Consider the following 25,120-nt stretch of genomic DNA (forward strand, 5'->3'; position numbering starts at 1 on the left):
AATGTAAGATGGAGTCTTTTCCTAATATGGAGTCACTTATGTCAGGAGTGCTCTATACAGATCTATCTCTTCTTCATTCAAGGACCTGGTGATAGCAGGGACTAGCCTAAATACAATGACACAATGATGACAGGGAATCACAGAGTATCAGAGCACGGCAGCTCCTTAAAGACTTGGCCCATCAGCCTCCCAGGGTTCTGCATAAGAGCAGAACCCAGGTCTGCTGAGTCCTGGCCCTGTGAACTTTGCCCCACATCCTCTCTCCTCCCTCAAGGTAAAAATCTGTCTTCTGATCCTCTTCTACTGTCCATTTCCTATTCTGGGTACTCACTCACTCTAAACTCATTCCCACTGTAAACTCCAAAGGCCTTGTGGCTTGAAAGAAAAGCAGCTCGGAAACTAATTGCACTGTAGGGTAAATTAGCCATTTAAAAATGGCACAGCTCCCCAAGGTATCTGCATTATAAAAGTCAAGGCTCTTAGGCAATAATCTATTTCTCAGGGTGGATTTTAGGATTTATGGCTCTAGGTTAAGAAATAGTTTGGTTTTAGGCCTATGTTACTTTCAAAATCCCCCAAATCGCAGAGAGACAACTTAACCATTCACTCTAAAGCTGGGACTCAAAGGCTGACTTCTTTCCCAGGGATGAGAGATTTTCACTAACATTCGTTGTAATCTTTCTACCACTCAGGGCCCAAAGGAGATAATGCTTCTACTGCTGAGACGTAAATTAGCTACCAGATGAACTAGGGGTACAATGGGGGACTTTGGATGTGTGAAACTGGCCTGTGAAGTTTCAACCAATGAAATAGTTTTTAAAACTTTTAAAAAATTCTCATATTCTTTCATTTTAATCAGTCCCAAATTGACATCTTTCGCCAGACTTCTGAAAAGTATGAATATTAACAAATACTGAATCTGTTTATTTTTCCTAGTCTTTCTTCTGCCATACATGTGCTAATGATCAACAAAATAAGCCCCCACCGCAAGAATAATAATTACAATAGCATGTTTCCTCCAATGATTATATCCTATAGCCAAGCACTGATTTAGGTGCTTGACCTGTAGTGCCTCATTTAACCTTCATTTAAAAATTCTGTAAGTTATATGCTATTATAATCCCCAAGTTAAGTGACTGAAAGTTTTATAGTCAGTGAGGCGGAAGAGTTGTACGCTGCGGTGCACAGCACCCTTACAAACTGCGCTACTGCCCCTCAGCAGGGAAAGCCCAAAGCCTTCCGATACCACATAGGAAAATACCATTTGATTAAGTGATGAATGATATGAAAACTAACTGCAGTTTTATAGATGTCAAAGTATTTGTAATAGCAATATAATTGAATAGGTAGAAATATAGTACAAATGAAAAAGATTATCTTAAGTATGATAATCGTGATAGACTCAGTAAGCATGTGATCTATTATCTGAGTACCTGTTGGATCATCTATTTAATGGTGAGACTCTCTAATATCTTAGTTTGTATACAAAGTAGTATACATGAAATTTCTCCATAACCTGTATATCCTCATCCAGATGTCAGAATTATCTGTATACAGATGCATGTTTAAGCTGCAAAATACAAACTGGGTAATTTTACTGATTCTACATACAAGTTAAAGGCTATTTAAAACTGCATTGCACAATAAAAAAAAAATAAAATTTATGCTAACAATTTAAAATTTGTTTTTTACTTAGAATTTATATAAAATATATCTACTTAGCATATATTTTATATATTACATTTATTCTGCTGAAAGAAGAAACCTTTGTAAGATGTTTGTTTTAAATCCAATTACATTTTGTTTCTCTGTCAGTACTATAGCTAGCAACTGGGTTCCACTCTACGAATTTTGATTAAATAATGACTATAATGACTGTGTCCTGTGTCCTACCATGCATCAACCTAGAAAATGCAACTTCAGCTCTTGTAGAGTATACTGCTTTCCTCAAGTACACATACAAGTTAACTGTAAGTAATGTTAGTTATGAGAATAGATATGCAAATACTGAAGAAGTCAGTCACCCAGAGAGCCATAGTGTGGATATTTTAAAACAGTTGTAAGAGTAGGTTTGGTTGTACCCACTATAATTATTTCCATAATTGTATGTGTTTTAAAGTGAATAAAAGATTTAAGAGAAATTAACCTCTTGGATTTATAATTTTATTGACGTGTTTAGGAAATTTTTAACTAAGTTTGCAATCAGTATTCAGGGTTTAAGGTAATGTGGTTTATAAAGTTACTGAGTGCAAATGGATTAGGTTTTAAATAATATTTAAATATTAAGAAAAATATTTTTAATCAACTTAGTGATAGCAACTATTCCTGTCCATGTGTAAAATTCTGTCAGATGTTAAACATATAAGAAAAAAATTGAAAACTGAATAACTTTTGGATTGTTATAATAATAATAGAATTTTTAATTTTTATAAAATATACACAGTATGACTGTGTTAATTTCATTTAACTCACTGTTTAAATATACCTTTAATTGTTGGGCCTTGTGCTACAAAGTGCTGGCAAAAACATGAAAATAACAGACACAATCCTTGCACCAAGAGAACTTAAATCTAGCAGGCAATACACATGAAAAAATAACAGGGCATATGTGCTCAGTAGAGAGGGAAAAAAGTTGGGAAGTATAAAGTAACTGGTAATTATTTTTGTCTGGTGAAAGTAACTAGGGAAGTAGAGGAGCTACAGAATTGATTTTGGCAGATAATCGGTCTGAAATTTCTCAGTACTAGGCAAATGACCCCCTTAAAAAATACTTCTAAAAGCAGAGAAATCCTAGGAAATCAAAGTTTCCTACATTCAGAATGCCTAATTGTGCTTTTATTCTCTCTTTCTGCATGACTTGTACCATAAAAGGTATAAGGAAAAACTTCCATAACTACCAAGGGCTGCTAATTTTAAAAATCAGCCAAATAGTGTCAGCCACCCCATTAAATTTAATAGAAAACTGCCTTCTTCATCTCCTCTCTCTCTCTTTCTCTCCTATCCCTTTGACTCATTCTAGTTTTACTCCATCATATTCCCTCCTCTCAGATAGTTGCATTGAAAATAGCCTCCTACATACCCTCTGCAGGAAAAGCTAGTAGCACCCAGGGGACTCCTTTAGAAGGGCCTGCCTCAAAGGGTGGTTCTTGGCTGACACCAGGAAATGTGGGGTCTTTTCCCAGTGGATATCTCTTGGTCATCTCTGAGTCCTCCTCATCAATGATTTTTCACATGCAATCTGTCACACTATTCTGTGTGCATCCATCTCTTCCTCTATAACCACAATTAATTTTCCAGCTCAGGAAAGGATGGTCCAAAATACTACATTTGCCTCTTTGAGCTACCTCTTTAAGCACTACACATTTTCACTCAGATTCAAATACTTCTTGCCCAATTCAATGCCCTGGCATCCCACTTCAAAGGTTATCATACCATCTTTTTAAAGATCGACTTGTTGAAGTTTTGTTTTAAGATACTTCCTACTCATCCCTCCGTTTCCTCACTTATATTGGCTTCACCCACTTAACTTTGAATATTTCCACTGACACTCCACACATCCAACTAGAACTCTCTCATTCTTTCTTACCTAGAATAGCCCATTGCATGCTAATTGTGCACATGATGTAAATATCTTGCTTATTATCTGAATTTATTTTTTTGTCTCTACTAGCTTTTTGCTGTAAATGCTGTCACATATATTCTTTATTTTTTCTGGAAATATCTTTAAGTCTTAAAAAAATAAATCCACTTGGCCAGGTGCAGTGGCTCACACCTGGAATCCCAACATTTTGGGAGGCTGAGGTGGGTAGATCACGAGATCAGGAGTTTGAGACTAGCCTGGCCAACATGGTGAAACCCCCTCTCTACTTAAAAAAAAAAAAAATCAGGTGGTGTGGTGGCACACGCCTGTAGTCCCAGCAACTTGGGAGGCTAAGGCAGGAGAGGAGAATCACTGGAACCCAGGAGGCAAAGGTTGCAGTGAGCCAAGCTCGCACCACTGCACTCCAGCCTGAGCAACAGAGTGAGACTCTAGCTCAAAAATAAATAAATAAATAAATAAATCCACTTTTATTTGACCTCTTCTGTACGGTGCCCAACCCATTACAATGTGTGAATAGATTACATCCTAAAGTTAATTTAATTCTAAATTTATAAATAGTAACAGCAGCAAGATATCTTAGAAATTATCAAGTTCAAGTTTTCCCAAGGTATTTTTTTTATGGAACACCATTTCTAGGAGTAATTAAAAGTTGTTAGGGGTTTGTTTTTCTTTTAATAAAAGCAAAATGGAGAGTTTTTCAGTGGTCCAATAATTTTAGGCAATACTGGATAAAACAGTGGTGGGCAGCTCTCTTTACCGTAGCAATCCTCAATGCTAATGTGCTTTGTAAATCTCCAAAAAAGGAATGCTATTTGCTAAACTGTCCAGGGAACCATATTTGGAAGGAGTTTCTCCCAGGCATTCCAAGGAACACACTTTGAAGAATGATGATCTGGTCTAATGCCCCAAATACTCTCAGTGACTCCTTCCTCTACATGACACTGCTCCATTAGCTTTAATAGTCATGATCAAACAAGCTTTATTGAGACATGGAAAATCTACATATTTCAAAAAGCCCTGATAAATCTTTTGACATTTTTTTTTCTGGCAACCAACATCTGATCAAAACTCTTGAGTTGTTTTAAATTTAAGAACATTTATTAGGAATCCACAAGACTAGCCCCAGATTTAATGATTTGCTACAAAGATAATAAGACTCAGAAATGCTGTTATACTCATGGTTGTGGATTAGCACAGCAAACAGATACAGATTAAAAATCAGCCAAGGGAAAGAAAGAGGGAGCAATGTCCAGAAGAAACCAGCCATGATTTTCCACGTCCTCTTCCAGAAGGACACACATACTGCTCCATATAACAATGTGTGACACGTTCTCCCACACTCCCAGAGTTATATGTACATAATTCATTTTATTTATGTTTTTTATTGAAATCCTAATCAAAATATTATTTTTTTAAATCTTCTCTTTTTTTTATATTGTACTTTAAGTTTTGCAATACATGTGCAGAACATGCCGGTTTATTACATAGGTATACACATGCCATGGTGGTTTGCTGCACCCATCAACCTGTCATCTACATTAGGTATTTCTCCTAATGCTATCCCTCCCCTAGACTCCCACCCTTTGACAGGCCCCAGTGTGTGATGTTCCCCTCCCTGTGTCCATTTGTTTTCATTGTTCTGCTACCACTTATGAATGAGAACATGCAGTGTTTGATTTTCTGTTCCTGTGTTAGTTTGCTAAGAATGATGGTTTTCAGTTTCATCCATGTCCCTGCAAAGCACATCAACTTATCATTTTTTATAGCTGCATAGTATTCCATGGTTTATGTGCCATGTTTTCTTTATCCAGTCTGTCATTGATGGCCATTTGGGTTGGTTCCAAGTCTTTGCTATTGTGAATAGTGCAGCAATAAACATACACATACATGTGTCTTTATATCAAAATGATCTGTAATCCTTTGGGTATATACCCAGTTATAGGATTCCTGGGTTAAGTGGTATTTCTGGTTCTAGATCTTGAGGAATCACCACACTGTCTTCCACAATGGCTAAACTAATTTACACTCCCACCAACAGTGTAAAAGCGTTCCCATTTCTCCACATCTCCAGCATCTGTTCTTTCCTGACTTTTTAATGATTGCCATTCTAACTGGTGTGAGATGGTACCTCATGTGGTTTTGATTTGCATACCTCTAATGATGAGTGATGATGAGCTTTTTTTCATGCTTGTTGGTTGCATAAAAGTCTTCTTCTGAGAAGTGTCTGTGTATATCCTTGGCCCACTTTTTAATGGAGTTGTTTTTCTCTTGTAAATCTGTTTAAGTTTTTTGTAGATCCTGGATATTAGCCCTTTGTCAGATAGATAGATTACAAAAATTTTCTCCCATTCTGTAGGTTTCCTGTTCACTCTGATGATAGTTTCTTTTGCTGTGCAGAAGCTCTTTAGTTTAATTAGATTCCATTTGTTAATTTTGGCTTTTGTCACCATTGCTTTTGGTGTTTTAGTCATGAAGTCTTTGCCCATCCCTATGTCCTGCATGGTATTGCCTAGCTTTTCTTCTAGGGTGTTTATAGTTTTGGATCTTATATTTAAATCTTTAATCCATTTTGAGTTAATTTTTGTATAAGGTATAAGGAAGGGTTCAGTTTAAGTTTGCTGCATATGGCTAGCCAGCTTTTCAAACACCATTTTTTTTTTTTTATGTTTTTTTTTTTTTATTGCATTTTAGGTTCTGGGGTACATGTGATGAACATGCAAGATTGTTGCATAGGTACACACATGGCAGTGTGCTTTGCTGCCTTCCGTCCCCTCACCTGTATCTGTCATTTCTCCCCATGCCATCTATTCTCACCTCCCCACCCCCCCGCCCCTCCCCCATTTCCCCCCAACAGACCCCAGTGTGTAGTGCTCCCCTCCCTGTGTCCATATGTTCTCATTGTTCAACACCCGCCTATGAGTGAGAATATACGGTGTTTGATTTTCTGCTCTTGTGTCAGTTTGCTGAGAATGATGGTTTCCAGGTTCATCTATGTCCCTACAAAGGACGTGAACTCATCGTTTTTGATGGCTGCATAATATTCCATGGTGTATATGTACCACATTTTCCCTATCCAGTCTATCATCGTTGGGCATTTGGGTTGGTTCCAGGTCTTTGCTATTGTAAACAGTGCTGCAATGAACATTCGTGTGCACGTGTCCTTGTAGTAGAATGATTTATAATCCTTTGGATATATACCCAGTAATGGGATTGCTGGGTCAAATGGGATTTCTATTTTTAGGTCCTTGAGGAATCGCCACACTGTCTTCCACAATGGTTGAATTAATTTACATTCCCACCAACAGTGTAAAAGTGTTCCTATTTCTCCACATCCTCTCCAGCATCTGTTGTTTCCTGATTTTTTAATGATCGCCATTCTAAATGGTGTGAGATGGTATCTCAATGTGGTTTTGATTTGCATTTCTCTGATGACCAGTGATGATGAGCATTTTTTCATAAGTTTGTTGGCCTCCTGTATGTCTTCTTTTGTAAAGTATCTGTTCATATCCTTCGCCCATTTCTGAATGGGCTTGTTTGTTTTTTTCTTGTAGATCTGCTTTAGTTCTTTGTAAATTCTAGATATCAGCCCCTTGTCAGATGGGTAGACTGCAAAAATTTTTTCCCATTCTGTTGGTTGCCAATTCACTCTACTGACTGTTTCTTTTGCCGTGCAGAAGCTGTGGAGTTTGATTAGGTCCCATTTGTCTATTTTGGCTTTTGTTGCCATTCCTTTTGGCGTTTTGGTCATGAAGTCCTTGCCTACACCTATGTCCTGAATGGTTTTGCCTAGATTTTCTTCTAAGGTTTTTATGGTATTAGGTCTGATGTTTAAGTCTTTAATCCATCTGGAGTTAATTTTGGTGTAAGGTGTCAGGAAGGGGTCCTGTTTCTGCTTTCTGCACATGGCTAGCCAGTTTTCCCAACACCATTTATTAAACAGGGAATCCTTTCCCCATTGCTTGTTTTTGTCGGGTTTGTCGAAGATCAGATGGTTGTAGGTATGTTGTATTTCCTCTGAGGCCTCTGTTCTGTTCCATTGGTCTATATCTCTGTTTTGGTACCAGTACCATGCTGTTTTGATTACTGTAGCCTTGTAGTATAGTTTGAAGTCTGGTAGTGTGATGCCTCCTGCTTTGTTCTTTTTGCTTAGAATTGACTTGGCTATGCGGGCTCTCTTTTGGTTCCATATGAAGTTTAAGGTGTTTTTTTCCAGTTCTGTGAAGAAGATCATTGGTAGCTTGATGGGAATAGTGTTGAATCTGTAAATTACTTTGGGCAGTATGGCCATTTTCACGATGTTGATTCTTCCTAACCATAAACATGGAATCTTTCTCCATCTGTTTGTATCCTCTCTTATTTCGTTGAGCAATGGCTTGTAGTTCTCCTTGAAGTGGTCCTTTACGTTCCTTGTTAGTTGTATTCCTAGGTACTTTATTCTCTTTGTAGCAATTGTGAATGGCAGTTCGTTCTTGATTTGGCTCTCTTCAAGTCTATTACTGGTGTATAGGAATGCTTGTGATTTTTGCACGTTGATTTTGTATCCTGAGACTTTGCTGAAGTTGTTTATCAGTTTCAGGAGATTTTGGGCTGAGATGATGGGGTCTTCCAGATATACAATCATGTCATCTGCAAATAGAGACAATTTGATTTCCTCCTTTCCAATTTGGATACCCTTTATTTCTTTTTCTTGCCTGATTGCTCTGGCTAGAACTTCCAGTACTATATTGAATAGGAGTGGTCAGAGAGGGCATCCTTGTCTAGTGCCAGATTTCAAAGGGAATGCTTCCAGTTTTTGCCCATTCAGTATGATATTGGCTGTTGGTTTGTCGTAAATAGCTTTTATTGTTTTGAGATACGTTCCATCAATACTTAGTTTATTGAGGGTTTTTAGCATAAAGGGTTGAATTTTGTCAAAAGCCTTTTCTGCATCAATCGAGATAATCATGTGGTTTTTGTCTTTTGTTCTGTTTATGTGTTGAATTACGTTTATGGACTTGCGTATGTTGAACTAGCCTTGCATCCCCGGAATGAATCCTACTTGATCATGGTGGATGAGCTTTTTGATATGCTGTTGCAATCGGTTTGCCAGTATTTTATTGAAGATTTTTGCATCTATGTTCATCATGGATATTGGCCTGAAATTTTCTTTTCTTGTTGAGTCTCTGCCGGGTTTTGGTATCAGGATGATGTTTGTCTCGTAAAATGATTTGGGAAGGATTCCCTCTTTTTGGATTGTCTGGAATAGTTTCAGAAGGAATGGTATCAGCTCCTCTTTGTATGTCTGGTAGAATTCAGCTGTGAACCCATCTGGACCTGGGCTTTTTTTGGGTGGTAGGCTCTTTATTGCTGCCTCGACTTCAGACCATGTTATTGGTCTATTCAGGGTTTCGGCTTCTTCCAGGTTTAGGCTTGGGAGGATGCAGGTGTCCAGGAATTTATCCATTTCTTCCAGGTTTACTAGTTTATGTGCATAGAGTTGTTTGTAATAATCTCTGATGATGGTTTGGATTTCTGTGGAATCTGTGGTGATATCCCCTTTATCGTTTTTTATTGCATCAATTTGGTTATTCTCTCTTTTCTTTTTTATTAATCTGGCTAGTGGTCTGTCTATTTTGTTGATCTTTTCAAAAAACCAGCTCCTGGATTTATTGATTTTTTGAAGAGTTTTTTGTGTCTCTATTTCCTTCAGTTCTGCTCTGATCTTAGTTATTTCCTGTCTTCTGCTAGGTTTTGAGTTTTTTTGATCTTGCTCCTCTAGCTCTTTCAATTTTGATGATAGGGTGTCAATTTTCGATCTCTCCTTTCTTCTCATGTGGGCACTCATTGCTATATATTTTCCTCTAGAGACTGCTTTAAATGTGTCCCAGAGATTCTGGTATGTTGTATCTTCGTTCTCATTGGTTTCGAAGAACATCTTTATTTCTGCCTTCATTTAATTGTTTATCCAGTCAACATTCAAGAGCAAGTTATTCAGTTTCCATGAAGCTGTGCGGTTCTGGGTTAGTTTCTGCATTCTGAGTTCTAACTCGATTGCACTGTGGTCTGAGAGACTGTTTGTTATGATTTCTGTTCTTTTGCATTTGCTGAGGAGTGATTTATTGCCAATTATGTGGTCAATTTTAGAGAAGGTGTGATGTGGTGCTGAGAAGAATGTATATTCTGTGGATTTGGGGTGGAGAGTTCTGTAAATGTCTATTAGGTTTGCTTGTTCCAGGTCTGTATTCAGGTCCTGGATATCCTTGTTGATTTTCTGTCTGGTTGATCTGTCTAATATTGACAATGGGGTGTTAAAGTCTCCCACTATTATTGTGTGGGAGTCTAAGTCTCTTTGTAAGTCATTAAGAACTTGCCTTATGTATCTGGGTGCTCCTGTATTGGGTGCGTATATATTTAGGATCGTTAGCTCTTCTTGTTGCAGTGATCCTTTTACCATTATGTAATGTCCTTCTTTGTCTCTTTTGATCTTTGTTGCTTTAAAGTCTATTTTATCAGAGATGAGAATTGCAACTCCTGCCTTTTTTTGCTCTCCATTTGCTTGGTAGATCTTCGTCCATCCCTTTATTTTGAGCCTTTGTGTATCCTTGCCTGTAAGATGGGTTTCCTGGATACAGCACACTGATGGGTTTTGGCTTTTTATCCAATTTGCCAGTCTGTGTCTTTTGATTGGGGCATTTAGTCCATTGACATTTAGGGATAGTATAGTTATGTGTGAATTTGATACTGTCATTTTGATGCTACCTGGCTGTTTTGTTGGTTAGTTGATGCAGATTCTTGATTGTGTTGATGCTCTTTTACCATTTGGTGTGCTTTTGGAGTGGCTGGTACTGGTTGTTCCTTTATATGTGTAGAGCCTCTTTCAGGAGTTCTTGTAGGGCAGGTTTGGTGGTGATGAAATCTCTGAGTGCTTGCTTGTTCACAAAGAATTTTATTTTTCCTTCACTTATGAAGCTTAGTTTGGCTGGATAGGAGATTCTGGGTTGAAAGTTTTTTTCTTTAAGGATGTTGAATATTGGCCCCTAATCTCTTCTGGCTTGTAGGGTTTCTGCTGAGAGATCTGCTGTGAGTCTAATGGGCTTCCCTTTGTGGGTAACCCGACCTTTCTCTCTGGCTGCCCTTAGCATTTTCTCTTTCATTTTAACCCTGGTGAATCTGACGATTATGTGCCTTGGGGTTTCTCTTCTTGAGGAATATCTTTGTGGTGTTCTCTGTATTTCCTGGATTTGAATATTGGTCTGCCTTGCTAGGTTGGGGAAGTTTTCCTGGATAATATCCTGAAGAGTATTTTCCAGCTTGGATTCATTCTCTTCATCACATTCAGGTACACGTATCAGACGTAGATTAGGTCTTTTCACGTAGTCCCACATTTCTTGAAGATTTTGTTCATTCCTTTTTGCGCTTTTTTCTCTGTTCTTGCCTTCTCTTTTTATTTCATTGAGTTGATCTTCGACCTCTGATATCCTTTCTTCTGCTTGGTCAATTCGGCTGTTGAAGCTTGTGCATGCTTCACGAAGTTCTCGTGTTGCGTTTTTCAGCTCCATCAATTCACTTATACTCCTCTCTATGCTGTCCATTCTCGTCAGCAGTTCGTCCAATCTTTTTTCAAGGTTCCTCTTTTCTTTGCGTTCGGTTAGAACATGTTCTTTTAGCTCACTGTAGTTTCTTACTACCCACCTTCTGAAGTCTGATTCTGTCATTTCATCACCCTCCTTCTCCATCCGGTCTGGTTCCCTTGCTGGTGAGGAGTTGTGATCCCTTTTAGGAGGAGAGGTGTTCTGGTTTCAGGAGTTTTCATTCTTTTTGCGCTTGTTTCTTCCCATTTTTGTGGGTTTATCCACCCATTGTCTGTCTCTGTCCCAGGGAGTTGGAGCTTTATGAGTTTCCGTTGCACTACTGCCTTTTTTGATTTTTCTTTCAGGTCTGACCCGCCCAGCTAGCAGCAGGCCTAGCCACTGCCTGCCCACAGGGGCTTTGCTGAGCTGCTGTGGGCTCCACCCAGCTGCCCTGAGCTCTTCCCTGTAGTCCTTTTTATATGGGCGTAGTTAGAACTGTCTCAGCAATGGTGGCCCCGCCTCTGTTATAGCGGACTCTCTCTGTTGTGGCAGGTTGCCTCGGCAACGGCGGGTTGCCTCGGCAACAGCAGCCTGCCTCTGTAGCTGTGGAGAGTCTCAGTAATGGTGGAAGCCCCTCCCCCACGGAGCGGGACCGTCCAGGTTCAGCTGTGCTTGGTTTGAAGGGCTCAACCCAGAGGGTTTCCAATTACTGTTTTTGTTTTCGTTGTTGTTGGGGGTGGAGGGGTGGGACCAACCGAGCCTGATCACCTGGCTCCCTGACTCAGAGTCTTTTCTTTTAAGTTGAACGACCCCGCGTTCCGGTCACTTGTTGAAAAGGCTCCGGGATCTCCCGTGCTGCGACTCATGGAGTCGGCTCGAACTGCGGCGCCGGCTCCTGGCGGATTTTTTGCCTAGGAATCTCCTGGCCTGACTCGCTATTTCAGATGAGTGGGGAACTCTGCCATCTCAGGGCTCTGCTCGCCAGCTAAGAGGGCTCCCAGACCAGTGGCTTTTGTAAGGAGAACCACAGCAACAGGGCGTGGTCACAGCAGCCCTGCGGGCGGAATCAGCCCCACGGGGGCCAAAACAGCCGCACAGGCTGGGACTGCGACACTGGCGACCCCTCTGCCTGGGTATCTCCTGGTCTGTGGGCAATAAGAGTTCGTCTGGTAATGCGGCGTCCACTCACCCTCTGCACTTCCACTGGGAGCTGAAGTCCTGCGCTGTTCTTAGGCGGCCATCTTCCCTGCATTCCCCTGCTTTTTCCCAACACCATTTATTAAATGGGGAATCTTTTCCCTGTTGCTTATTTTTGTCAGGTTTGTCAAGATCAGATGGTTATAGATGTGTGGTTATTTCTGAGGCCTCTGTTCTGTTCCATTAGTCTATATATCTGTTTTGGTATGAGTACCATGCTCTTTGGGTTATTGCAGCCTTGTAGTATAGTTTGAAATCAGGTAGTGTGATGCTCTATCTTTGTTCTTTTTGCTTAGGATTGTGTTGGCTATATGGCCTCTTTTTTGGTTCCATATGAAATTTAAAGTAGTTTTTTCTGATTCTGTGAAGAAAGTCAATGGTAGCTTGACGGAGGTAGCATTGAATCTACAAATTACTTTGGCCAGTATGGCCATTTTCACGATATTGATTCTTCCTATCCATGAGCATGGAATGTTTTTCCATTTGTTTGTGTCCTCTCTTATTTCCTTGAGCAGTTGTTTGTAGTTCTCCTTGAAGAAGTCCTTGACATCACTTGTAAGTTGTATTCCTAGGTATTTAATTTTCTTTATAGCAACTGAATGGGAGTTCACTCATGATTTGGCTCTCTGTTTGTGTATTATTGCTGTATAGGAATGCTTGTGATTTTGCGCATTGATTTTGTAATCTGAGACTTTGCTGAAGCTGCTTATCAGCTTAAGGAGATTTGGGGCTGAGACAATGGGCTTTTCTAAATATACAATCATGTCATCTGTAAACAGAGACCATTTGACTTCCTCCCTTGCTCTTTAAATATCCTTTATTTCTTTATTTTGCCTGATGGCCCTGGCCAGAACTTCCAATACTTTGTTGAATAGAAGTGGTGAGAGAGTATATCCTTGTCTTTTGTCAGTTTTCAAAGTGAATGCTTCCAGTTTTTGTCTACTCAGTATGATTTTGGCTGTGGGTTTGTCATAAATAGCTCTTATTATTTTGAGATATGTTACATGAATATGTAGTTATCAAGCCAATTTGACCATAATGGATAGGCTTTTTGGTGTGCTGCTGGATTCGGTTTGCCAATAAAATCCTTTTATTGAGGATTTTCACATCGATGTTCATCAGGGATATTGGCCTGAAATTTTCTTTTTTTTGTTGTTGCGTCTCTGCCAAGTTTTGGATGTTGGCCTCCTAGAGTGAGTTAGAGAGGATTCCCTTGTTTTCTGTTGTTTGGAATAGCTTCAGAAAGAATGGTACAAGTTCCTCTTTGTACCTCTAGTAGAATTTGGCTGTCAATCCATCTGGTCCTGGGCTTTTTTTCTTTCTTTTTTTTTTTTTTTGGTTGGTAGGCTATTAATTACTGCCTCAATTTTAGAACTTATTGTTGGTATATTCATGAATTCAACTTCTTTCTGGGTTAGTCTTGGGATGGTATATGTTTCTAGGAATTCATCTATCTCTTCTATATTTTCTAGTTTACTTGTGTAGAGGTGTTTATAGCATGGTCTGGTGGTGTTTGTATTTCTATGGAATCAATGGTGATATCCCCATTATCTTTTTTATTGTGTCTATTTGATATTTTTGTCTTTTCTTCTTTATTAGTCTGGCTAGCAGTCTATCTATTTCGCAAATCCTTTCAAAACACAGCTCCTGGATTCATTGATATTTTAAAGGGTTTTTTGTGCCTCTATCTCCTTCAGTTCTACTCTGATCTTAGTTATTTCTTGTCTTCTGCTAGCTTTTGAATTTGTTTGCTCTTGCTTCTCAATTCTTTTAATCGTGATGTTAGGGTGTCGATTTTAGATCTTTTCTGCTTTCTCCTGTGAGCATTTAGTGCTATAAATTTCCCTCTAAACACTGCTTTACCTGTATCCCAGAGATTCTGGTATGTTGTGTCTTTGTTCTCATTGGTTTCGAAGAACATCTTTATTTCTTCCTTCATTTCATTATTTATCCAGTCATCATTCAGTAGTAAATTGTTCAGTTTCCATGTAGTTGAGCAGTTTTTAGTGAGTTTCTTAATACTGAATTCTAATTTGATTGCTCTGTGATCTGAGAGAGTGTTATGATTTCTATTCTTTTGCATTTACTGAGGAGTATTTTACTTCCAATTATGTGGTCAATTTTAGAATAAATGCAATGTGGTGCTGAGAAGAATGTATATTCTGTGGCTTTGGGGTGGAGAGTTCTGTAGATATCTATTAGTTCTGCTTGTTCCAGATCTGCATTCAAGTCTTAGATATCCTTGTTGATTTTCTGCCTTGTTGATCTGTCTGACAGTGGAGTGTTAAAATCTCCCACTATTATTGTGTGGAAGTCTAAGTCTCTTTGTAGGTCATTAAGAACTTGCTTTATGTATCTGGGTTCTCATGTATTGTATGCACATATATTTAGGATCGTTAGCTCTTCCTGTTGCATTGATCCCTTTACCAATATGTAATGCTCTTCTTTGTTTTATTGTTGTTGTTTGTTTGTTTTCATCTTTCTTGATTTAAAGTCTGTTTTAGAAAATCTTTCTTGGTTTAAAGTTTGTTTTATCAGAGATGAAGTTTGCAACCCCTGCTTTTTTGTCTTTCCATTTACTTAGCAAATATTCCTCCATCCCTTTAGTTTCAGCCTATATATATCTGCATGTGATATGGGTCTCCTGAATACAGCATACCGATGGGTCTTGACTCTTTATCCAATTTGCCAGTCTATGTCTTTTAATAGGGGCATTTATCCATTTACAGTTAAGGTTAATAATATTAAGTGTGAATTTGATCCCGTCATGATGCTAGCTGGTTATTTTGCCCATTAGTTGATGCAGTTTCTTCATAATGTCAATGGTCTTTATAAGTTGGTATCTTTTTGCAGTGACTGGTACCAGTTTTTATTTCCATATTTAGTGCTTTCTTTAGGAGCTCTTGTAAGGCAGACCTGGTGGTGAAAAAAATCTCTCAGCATTTGCTTGTCTGTAAAGGATTTTATTTCTCCTTCACTTTCAAAGCTTAGTTTAGCTGAATATGAAATTCTGGATTGAAATTTTTTTTTTAAGAATGTTGAATATTAGCCTCCACTCTCTTCTAGCTTGTAGGATTTCTGCAGAGACATCTGCTATTAGTCTGAAGGCCTTTCCCTTATGAGTGACCTGACCTTTCTCTCTGGATGTCCTTAACATTTTTTCCTCAATTTCAACCTTGGTGAATCTGACATTAATCTGTCTTGGGGTTGCTCTTCTTGAGCAGTATCTTTCTGGTGTTCTCTGTATTTACTGAATTTTAATGTTGTCCTGTCCTGCTGGGCTGTGGAATTCCTCCTGGATAATATCCTGAAGATAGTTTTCCAACTTGGTTCCATTCTCCCCAACACTTCAAGGTACACCAATCAAACATAGGTTTGGTCTTTTCACCTAGTTCCATATTTGAAAGCTTTGTTTATTCCTTTTCATTCTTTGTTTCTCTAACCTTGACTTCACACTTTATTTCATTAAGTTGATCTTCAATCTCTGATATCCTTTCTTCCACTTGATAGATTCAGCTATTGATACTTGTGTATATGCTTCATGAAGTTCTCAAGCTGTGTTTTTCAGCTCCATCAAGTCATTTATGTTATTCTCTAAACTGGTTATTCTAGCTAGCAATTCCTCTAATCTTTTTTTCAAGGTTCTTAGCTTCCTTGCATTGGGTTAGAACATGCTCCTTAAGCTCAGAGGAATTTGTTACTTCCTACCTTCTGGATGATACTTCTGTCAGTTCATCAAACTCATTCTCTATCCAGGTTTGTTCCCTTGCTGTTGAGGAGTTGGGATCCTTTGGAGGAAAAGAGGCATTCTTGTTTATGGAATTTTCAGCCTTTTTTTTTGCTAGTTTTTCCTCATCTTCATGGATTTATCTACCTTTGGTCTTTGATGTTGGTGATTTTCAGATGTCTTTTTATATGGACATTCTTTTTGTTGATTTTGATGCTATTCCTTTCTGTTTGTTAGTTTACTTTCTAACAGTCAGGATCCTTTGTTGCAGGTCTGCGGGAGTTTGCTGGAGGTCCACTCTAGACCCTGTTTGCCTGGGTATCACCAGCGGAGGCTGCAAAACAGCAAAGATTGCTGCCTGTTCCTCCCTCTGGAAGCCTCATCCCAGAGAGGTAACTGCCAGATGGTAGCCAGAGGTCTCCTGTATGAGGTGTCTTTCAACCCCTTCTGGAAGATGTCTCCCAGTCAAGAAGCACAGGAGTCAGGGACCCACTTGAGGCGGCAGCCTATCCCTTAGCACAGTTCAAGAACTGCACTGGGAGATTCACTGCTGTCCTCAGAGTCAGCAGGCAGAAACCTTTAATTCTGCTGAAGCTGTGCCCAAAGCCATCCCTTCTTCCAGGTGCTCTGGGACAGTGAGATGAGAGTTTTATCTATAAGCCCCTGACTGGGGCTAATGCCTTTCTTTCAGATATGCTCAGACCAGAAAGGAGGAATCTAGAAAGGCAGTCTGGCTACAGTGGCTTTGCCAAGCTCTGGTAAGCTCCACCCAGTTCAAACTTCCTAGAGGCTTTGCTTACACTGTGAGGGGAAACTCTCCTACTTAAGCCTCAGCAATGGCAGACACACCTCCCCACTACCAAGTTTGAGCATCCCAGGTTGACTTCAGACTGCTGTACTGGCAGTGAGAATTTCAAGCCCTCTTAGTTTGCTGGGCTCCATAGGGGTGGAATTTGCTAAGCTAGACCACTTAGTTCCCTGGCTTTTGCCCCCTTTCCAAGGGAGTAAATGGTTCTGTCTTATAGGCATTCCAGGCACCTCTGGGGTATTAAAAAAAAAAAAAACTCCTGCAGCTAGCTCGTTGTCTGTCCAAATGGCCACCCAATTTTGTGCTTGAAACCCAAGGCCCTGGTGGTATAGGCACCCCTGGAAATCTCCTCACCTGCAGGTTGCAAAGACTATGGGAGAAGCATAGTATGTGGGCCACAATGCACCATTCCTCATGGCACAATTCATCAGCTTCCCTTGGCTAGGGGAGGGAGTTCCCTGGCCCCTTCTGCTTCCTGGGTGAGGTGACACCCCTCCCTGTTTCAGCTCACTCTCCATGGGCTGCACTCACTAACTAACCAGACTGAATGAGATGAGCTGTGAACCTCAATTGGAAATGCAGAAATCACCTGCCTTCTGCGTTGATCTCACCAGAAGCTGCAGACTGGAGTTATTTTGTTTGGCCATTGTGCCAGCCACCTCTCAAGCACTGACATGACACAATTCTATGAGCAACAATGTATATAGAAAGGATCCAAATATGCCACCTTAAAATATGCCATTTAGACATACTGATTATTTTGAAGTTAATTAATTTCCTTCAGAAAGTACTCTCTCATCTCATCCTTTATATCTAAAAGCAGTGCATAAATTTTCCATGAGAAATGTGTCTTTCCTATCACCAGAGATGGGAAATCAACACCAACATGTATGTATACAAACAAACCTACTAAAATAACCATTTACTTCCATTAGTTTTCCCCATAGAGTTCCTAGCCACTTTCCCAAAATTTATCACCTCTTGCTCAACCTCATTTACAAATCTCCACAATTTATTGCTCTTTGTTAAAATGGCATATAAGCTTCCAGGCCTATCTGCTTCTTTGAATTTTCATTTCTTTTATATAAAAGCCTCAATGTCCAAATAAAAATACTAAAATCAAAACATTTTATGCTTCTCTGTTAACCTGTCTTTAATAAGTCCAATTCTCAGGTCCAGACACAGACCCTAATATGGTATAATGAAAGTCTTTCATCCCTTACCTTTGACAACCCTTGTAGAATGTCATCAACCAAGGAATCTTACTCAAACTATGATGACCATGGTTTTTACTGGGCATCAGTCACATAGACCTACAGCACCTGCATGATTAACCTCAGCTTTTCTGACTCAAGCCTCTGAGAGCAAAAATATGTATTCAACATTAATCATGTTATTAGCATAAATTACCCGATCAAACTGATATCCCATGACCCAGGACTTGGCATACAGAAACATGCTTATCAGGCAGAATATTCCATGGGCTTAGAGGTCATATCCCAGATGCTGGCCAAGGGCCAGTCCTAAAGACATGCATTCCTTTGGATTGTACAGATTTTGGGCAACACAGACTTGATGAGTTAGGCTTTTCCTGCATAGAGCTCTTCCCAACATTTTACCTCTCATAATCAGATAACAATTATATTTGGAAGAAGAGCATGTTTCTTCTTTATTAGAAACACCTTAGTAAACAGAATTATTAACCCAGTGCCTTTAAGAATATTTACAGTTTAAGATCACTTCATTTAGTATATTTTTCATTTCTCTCATAAATGTTATATGGGAAAATCAGGCAGACTTTGAAAAGCCAAATGTAGCTGGACAGGGTGGCTGACACCTGTAATCCCAGCACTTTGGGAGGCCAAGGTGGGCAGATAATGAAGAGGTCAGGAGTTCAAGAACAGCCTTGCCAGCGTGGTGAAACCCTGTCTCTACTAAAAGTACAAAAATTAGCCAGGTGTGGTGGTGGATGCCTGTAATCCCAGCTACTCAGGAGGCCGAGGCAGGAGAATCGCTTGAACCGGGGAGGCAGAGGTTTCTGTTAGCCAAGATCATGCCACTCTACTCCAGCCTGGGCAATAAAAGGGAGACTCAATCTAAAAAATAAAAGAAACAAAGAAAGAAAAGAAAAGCCAAATGTGCATTTGTGGGGGCCAGTCAGTGACAATTTAAAAGTGAGTCAGTAGAGTTACTAAGAACCAATCAATCTTAGGCTGGGCATAGTGGCTCACGCCTGTAATCCCAACAATTTGGGAGGCTAAGGTGGTCGGATAACCTGAGGTCCAGAGTTCAAGACCAGCCTGGCCAATATGGTGAAACCTTGTTTCTACAAAAATACAAAAATTAGCCAGGCATGGTGGTGCTTGCCTATAATCTGAGCTACTCCAGAGGCTGAGGTGGGAAAATCACTTGAACCTGGGAGGTGGCAGTTGTAGTGAGCTGAGATCCCACCAATTGCACTACAGCCTGGGTGACAGAGCAAGACTCTGTCTCAAAAACAAACAAACAAACAAAAACAAAACAAAAAAGAACCTATCAATCTTATCTTCTTTCAGCCTATTCAATCCATTATTTTTGAAAAAAGCATTATGATTTTCTAGTATTCTATGGTCAACACTGAAAAGCTTTACTGTATGTACTGAAGACCCAGGACCATCTTAGACAGAAAGGCCTTATTTCAGGGAAGAATTCAATAAAGGATAAAGAGAGAGATTCCCATTAAGTATTTACATTGAAATGTCACAGCTACTCAGTAAAATTGAGTTTTAATTAAACTTTGAAACAGAATATATTCTGATATGTTTTAGAGTTTAATTAGTTGTAAAGTTTGCTATAGATCCTCACTGTTACACAGGAAGAAACTAAACCAACGGTCCAATAAAAACATTTTCCCTTCCTCGTCTCTCACACAACCTCAATACTTCATTTCTGACACCAAATCTGTGAGGGTGTTTTCTCCCACCAAGCGTTTTCCAACACCACTTGGGCTCCTAAGACTTGATTCAATTCAGACACTAAAAAAAGTTAGCACACACTCCACAGATTAAGGGCTTAATCCCACAGGACTGCCCCTGGCTTCAGAAACCAATCATAGTAAGTTCCCACGTTACTCACAACTTCCCTGTGACTTGCCTACAAATTAGAGGTTCCCATGAGCCCCTTCTCACATTCATTAATTTGCTAGAGTGGCTCACAGAACAGAGGAAAATAGTGTAATTATTATTTCCTATTTTTTCTGAAGGATATTTTAGAGGATACAAACAGCCAGATGAAGAGATACTTAGGGCAAGAGTGGGAAGGGTTCTGGATGCAGGAGCTTCGATACCTGTGGATTTGGCATAGACCATTTTTCTAGCATGTAGGTAGGTTTTTATTCATGAAACTGGAAGCTTTGTGAACCCCATTACCTTCTACAGTGTTGCCAAATGTTCTCAGGAAGTTTCATTCTCAAATTCCTTTTAAATAGCCCAGTAATGTTGACAAGTGCTCTTGATTTGTCTCCAATCTGCTTCCCTCAATAACTTCTTGATCAATTAATCAGCAGAAATCTGTATACCTGGTAAGGTTAGGGCACTTACAATCTTGAGATATAGCTAGTATGATTTTTCTGCAGTTTAAAATTTCTTTTACTTTGAAGATGTTTTACCCAGGTTTACTCCACAGAAAGTGAAATGAACTTACCAAAGATGCTGGAAAATGAAGCCCTTTATGTGCAGCTGTGTTGACACACCTCCTTTGACCTGCATGGGCTGCCGTTGTCTTCAGCAGTCCATTTGGGTTTTTGGCTTTAGCTACACGTGACTGTATGTGAGCAAACCTTGCTCTTTGTAAATCACTTCAAAAAAATTCTCCACGTGGCCTTGGACAAATCCAGCTCTCCCCCATTCTTGTTTGCACCTCTCAAGAACTATAGAATGTGCATCCTGAGATGGTGGGGACTGGCTGGAACAGCCTGTGCTCTGTTCCAGTCCCTCCTAGAACAGACACGCTATCCTTTAACATTGTTGCACAATGTGTCACATCACCCTGGGCTATGAAATACAGGAGGAGCTGCTTTCTGGGTCCCTCATCTGTGATGCAAGTGAGGCATGCACAGTCAGGACTCCATCCACCCCAGGCAGCTTTCCTGAGCCTTGGAAGATCTACTTGCAATAAATCCTAGGGTTCCATTATCCCTTACTGCCTATCTCAATATGTAATAAACTTATTTCATGTAGCTTGTTCTGTGCATTGGTATTTTCTGTCTCACTGAGCTTAGACAAGTTGGTAACCAGTGCCCAGTGATCCTGCTTCACAATATCCTTCTTTCCTTTCTTTTCCACTCCTCCTAATCGTTTCATCAGCATAGGTCAACCAAAATCATTTCATCAGCATAAGTCAGCTAAAAGCCCAGTGACATAGTTATTCCTTATATGTATAACAATTACTCTGCAAGCATCCTTACAATTGACTTCTGCATCATTATTAACTATTGCTATGACAATAATCACTGTTATGTTTGCCTCCGATGCCTCACAGTGAAAGATCATGACCTAAATTGTCAGGAAATAAATGCCATGAGATTAACGAGTCAGGATTCCTTCACATTACTGATGATCTTTGACCTTATTTCTGCGGGACAAGGTATGAGAATATCAAGACTGCCTGTTCCTGGTGTATATCTAACTGAACTGGAAAGTTCAATTTGCTTTAATGAGCATTTTTTTAAAGCATCTTAGATATACACAGATTAAAAAGACATGACCTCTGGCCCTGAAGACTTGGAGTTAAGTAAGAACAACAGAAATACAAAGAAGCATTTTGAAGATAGTGTGGTAGGTAAGTGCTAACCAGAGGCAAATTTACCATGAAGCTAAGGAAGCTTAAGCGCTCACTTCCACCAGCCCTTCTGAGGGAAAGGCTTTTTCTAATATGTCTGTATGATTATATGCTCTTATAAATTACAAAATTAAGGTATTTCTGCAAACATTTGCTTAAAAATGGCACCCGACCTTTATAAGCTCCAGAGCCCACACTATTATAAATCGGCCCTCATGCTGCCCTAGTTGTATTTAAAGGGTACAATCGGTTTTAACTGGTAAGGACTTGAGAATTCACTCATCCTCATCCAAACTAACCACAATATAGAGATCTTGCAACATAAATAATAAGGCCACATCATGAAATTCTGCTAATATCAGCAAAGACTTCAACAATAAAATAATTATTTTCTATGTGAAATCAAGGCAGAATACAATGAAATAAATAGTCAAAGAACACTCATCCATCACTGAAGCTATTACAGGAACTGGCCATCTTCCAAAGGCTCTGAACATCACTAGCAAGAAGTTTTTGTACAGAGAAATGTGTAAAATTCTAGCTTTTAGAAATGGAAAATTTTTACAAAAAATAAGACAAAACAATTTATAGTAGTAACTTGGATGTTATGGAATTAGAAATCAATAAGCCTTGGGAATTCCTAGTATATAAAGTATGTGATAGTTAAATATACAGAGAGTTTAGATATATTTTGCACACATGTATGCACATATGTGTGGGTTTAATTGTGTCAATCCAAATTCCAAGTGGAAAAATGACCCTACCTGCTATAACATGCTCTTTTTCTACCTCTCCCAGAACCTATGGCAGACGGCTGAAGACTCAACTTCATTCTCTTTTATCATCATTCTTAAAATCCTTTGAAATCTCAGGGATTGAGAACAAAATTATGTATAATTAAGTGGATATCTGTTAGTTGAATGAAAAAAGAAAGTAATAATGGCTATTGTAGGGCAATTTGTGAAAATCTAGTTTCCAGTTCCCAGACAGCCTTGTCTTTTCTCAAAAGCTACAAACTTTAAAGTTACTTAAGGAAACACTGAGGCTTTCACCTACTGTTCACAGGAAATTAGGCTATTCAGGGAGCAAGTGAGATATTTTCTTCAGAAGGTAAAGGAGCATTTACTATGTTGTCTGTTATCTTTGTTGCTTCTAAAACCGCAGTCAATCGCTGTTACCTCCAGTGCTCTTCCCCACCATTCTATCTCCTTTTCTCCTTCTTTTTTTAAAATTATTTTCCCTTTCTTTTTTTTTTAAATCTCCCTTCTTTTTCAGTTTTAAGAAAACCAGTTTCTATAGCTTTTGGCATTCTTTCATTTATCCAGAAAAATAAGAATCTTATACTAGTTTTTATAGCTTTTGATACTTCATTTTACTCATCAAAAAATGTTTAAAATTCTCTTTTTGCTATATACTGGTGAGAGATTGATAGGGTTTGGCTCTGTGTCCCCACCAAATCTCATGCTGAATTGTAATTCTCAATGTTGCGGGAGGGACCTAGTGGGAGGTGATTTTATCATGAGGGTGGATTTTCACAACACTGTTCTCATATTTTAGTGAGCTCTCATGAGCTCTGATGGTATGAAAGTGTATGACACTTCCCTGCTTATCCTTCTCTTTCTCCTACCACCATGTGAAGAAAGAGCTCACTTCCTCTTCACCTTCTGCCATGATTGTAAGTTTCCTGAGGCCTCCCAACTATGCTTCCTGTACTGCCTGTGGAACTGTGAGTCAACTAAACCTCTTTTCTTCATAAATGACCTACTCTCAGGTAGTTCTTTATAACAGTGTGAGAACAGAGATATAAAGCAGTACAGAGACCCTTATTTGGACTCCCATCACATCTGTCTCAGTTCTCTACACTGCCCTGTCTACATTGTAAAATGGCTCTTGTGTGCTTGTCCCATCTCTGCTGTGCAGGTTGCTCTTAAGTAAAGCCAGTGTCTGACTCTATTCTCCAAAGTCCTCTGTAGGCATACAGCTTTTCACATAGAAAGCATGCTCAGCACTTATATGGGAGATGCCAGGCACAGTAGATCACATCTGTCTCCCAGCACTTTGGGAGACATTTGAGGTCAAGAGTTCGAGACCAGGTTGCCAACATGATGAAACCTTGTCTCTACTGAAAAAAAATACAAAAAATACCCGTGTATAGTAATGTGTGCCTGTAATCCCAGTGACTCAGGTGGCTGAGGCAGGAGAATAACTTGAGCCCAGGAGGCAGACATTGCAGTGATCCCCAGGACCAGGCCACCGCACTCCAGCCTGGGTGACAGAGTGAGACACCATCTCAAAAAACAACAAACAAACAAACAAAAAACTAAGAAATTATATGGGGGAAAGAAGAACTAATTTCTATGAGCTTTCACTCTAGTAAAGAATATTCAACAAGACTATTCCCTTTTGGGGGACCAGGCATAGTCTACTAGTTGTTATGTTCAAGTTCAGGAAAATTCACCTAATTAGTCAGAAAATCAATACTAGGCTCTGCTACTAACTAGCTATGTGATTTTAGGCAATGTAACATCTCTGAAGATCAGTTTCCTCATATGTAAAATGAAGATAAAATTTCTACCTCATAAAAAGAAATATTGTTAAAAAAAAATGGGAGATAATTTATGCAAAACATAGAATCCTTCACCTAATAAGTATTCAAACAATGCTGCTATGGCTATTATCATATAAAATGCCAAGTATGATACCTGGTATAAACATCAATAATAGTATTAGCTATGCTTATTTTTAGGCACATAAGGGTCACTCTTTGACCAACAATTCAGGACAGAGTCTTGATTAAAGGGTTAGTTACTTTATTACTGTGAACCTTTCAAAAAGCTTCAGCATTCCAGAAGGTGGGCTTTACTGAAAACTTTTTGGTTTAAAGAACATTTCCAGTAACTTGGACACTATATGAAGAGGAAACATTATACCTAATTTACACCCAGTTTTTTTTCTCTTTTCTAAGGAAGGCTCAATAGAGGATTCTATAGTGAAGTTGAATTATTGACAGGGAAGTTAAGTAAATGAAGTATTATAAGGCTATTGCCTGAAAGTATCACTCACTTCATCCTTTTAGAGAGGCAGCACTGGTGTGAAGCAGGTACTTGGCAGCAAGACAGATTGAGTTCCAAGCCTGACCTCTAGTACCTTTTAGTTCTGTGACCCAACACAGCCTAACTGAACCACCCACATTAAAGTTTCTACATATCAAAGATGAAAATAATAATTATTCTGACTCCCAGTAGGACCATTGAGATGATTAAGTTTAAAAATATATGTAAAACACAGGTGCACAGTAAATAGCAGGATTCCTTTTAATAAGAGCAGCAGAACATAAAGATTTACTAGTAAACAGATGCTTTATCAAAGATAGATTGCATATGTATTCATATTTCTGATATTTAATCAAATTCTACCAA

Source organism: Saimiri boliviensis, chromosome 1 (assembly GCF_048565385.1).
Source record: "Saimiri boliviensis isolate mSaiBol1 chromosome 1, mSaiBol1.pri, whole genome shotgun sequence".
NCBI lineage: Eukaryota > Metazoa > Chordata > Mammalia > Primates > Cebidae > Saimiri > Saimiri boliviensis.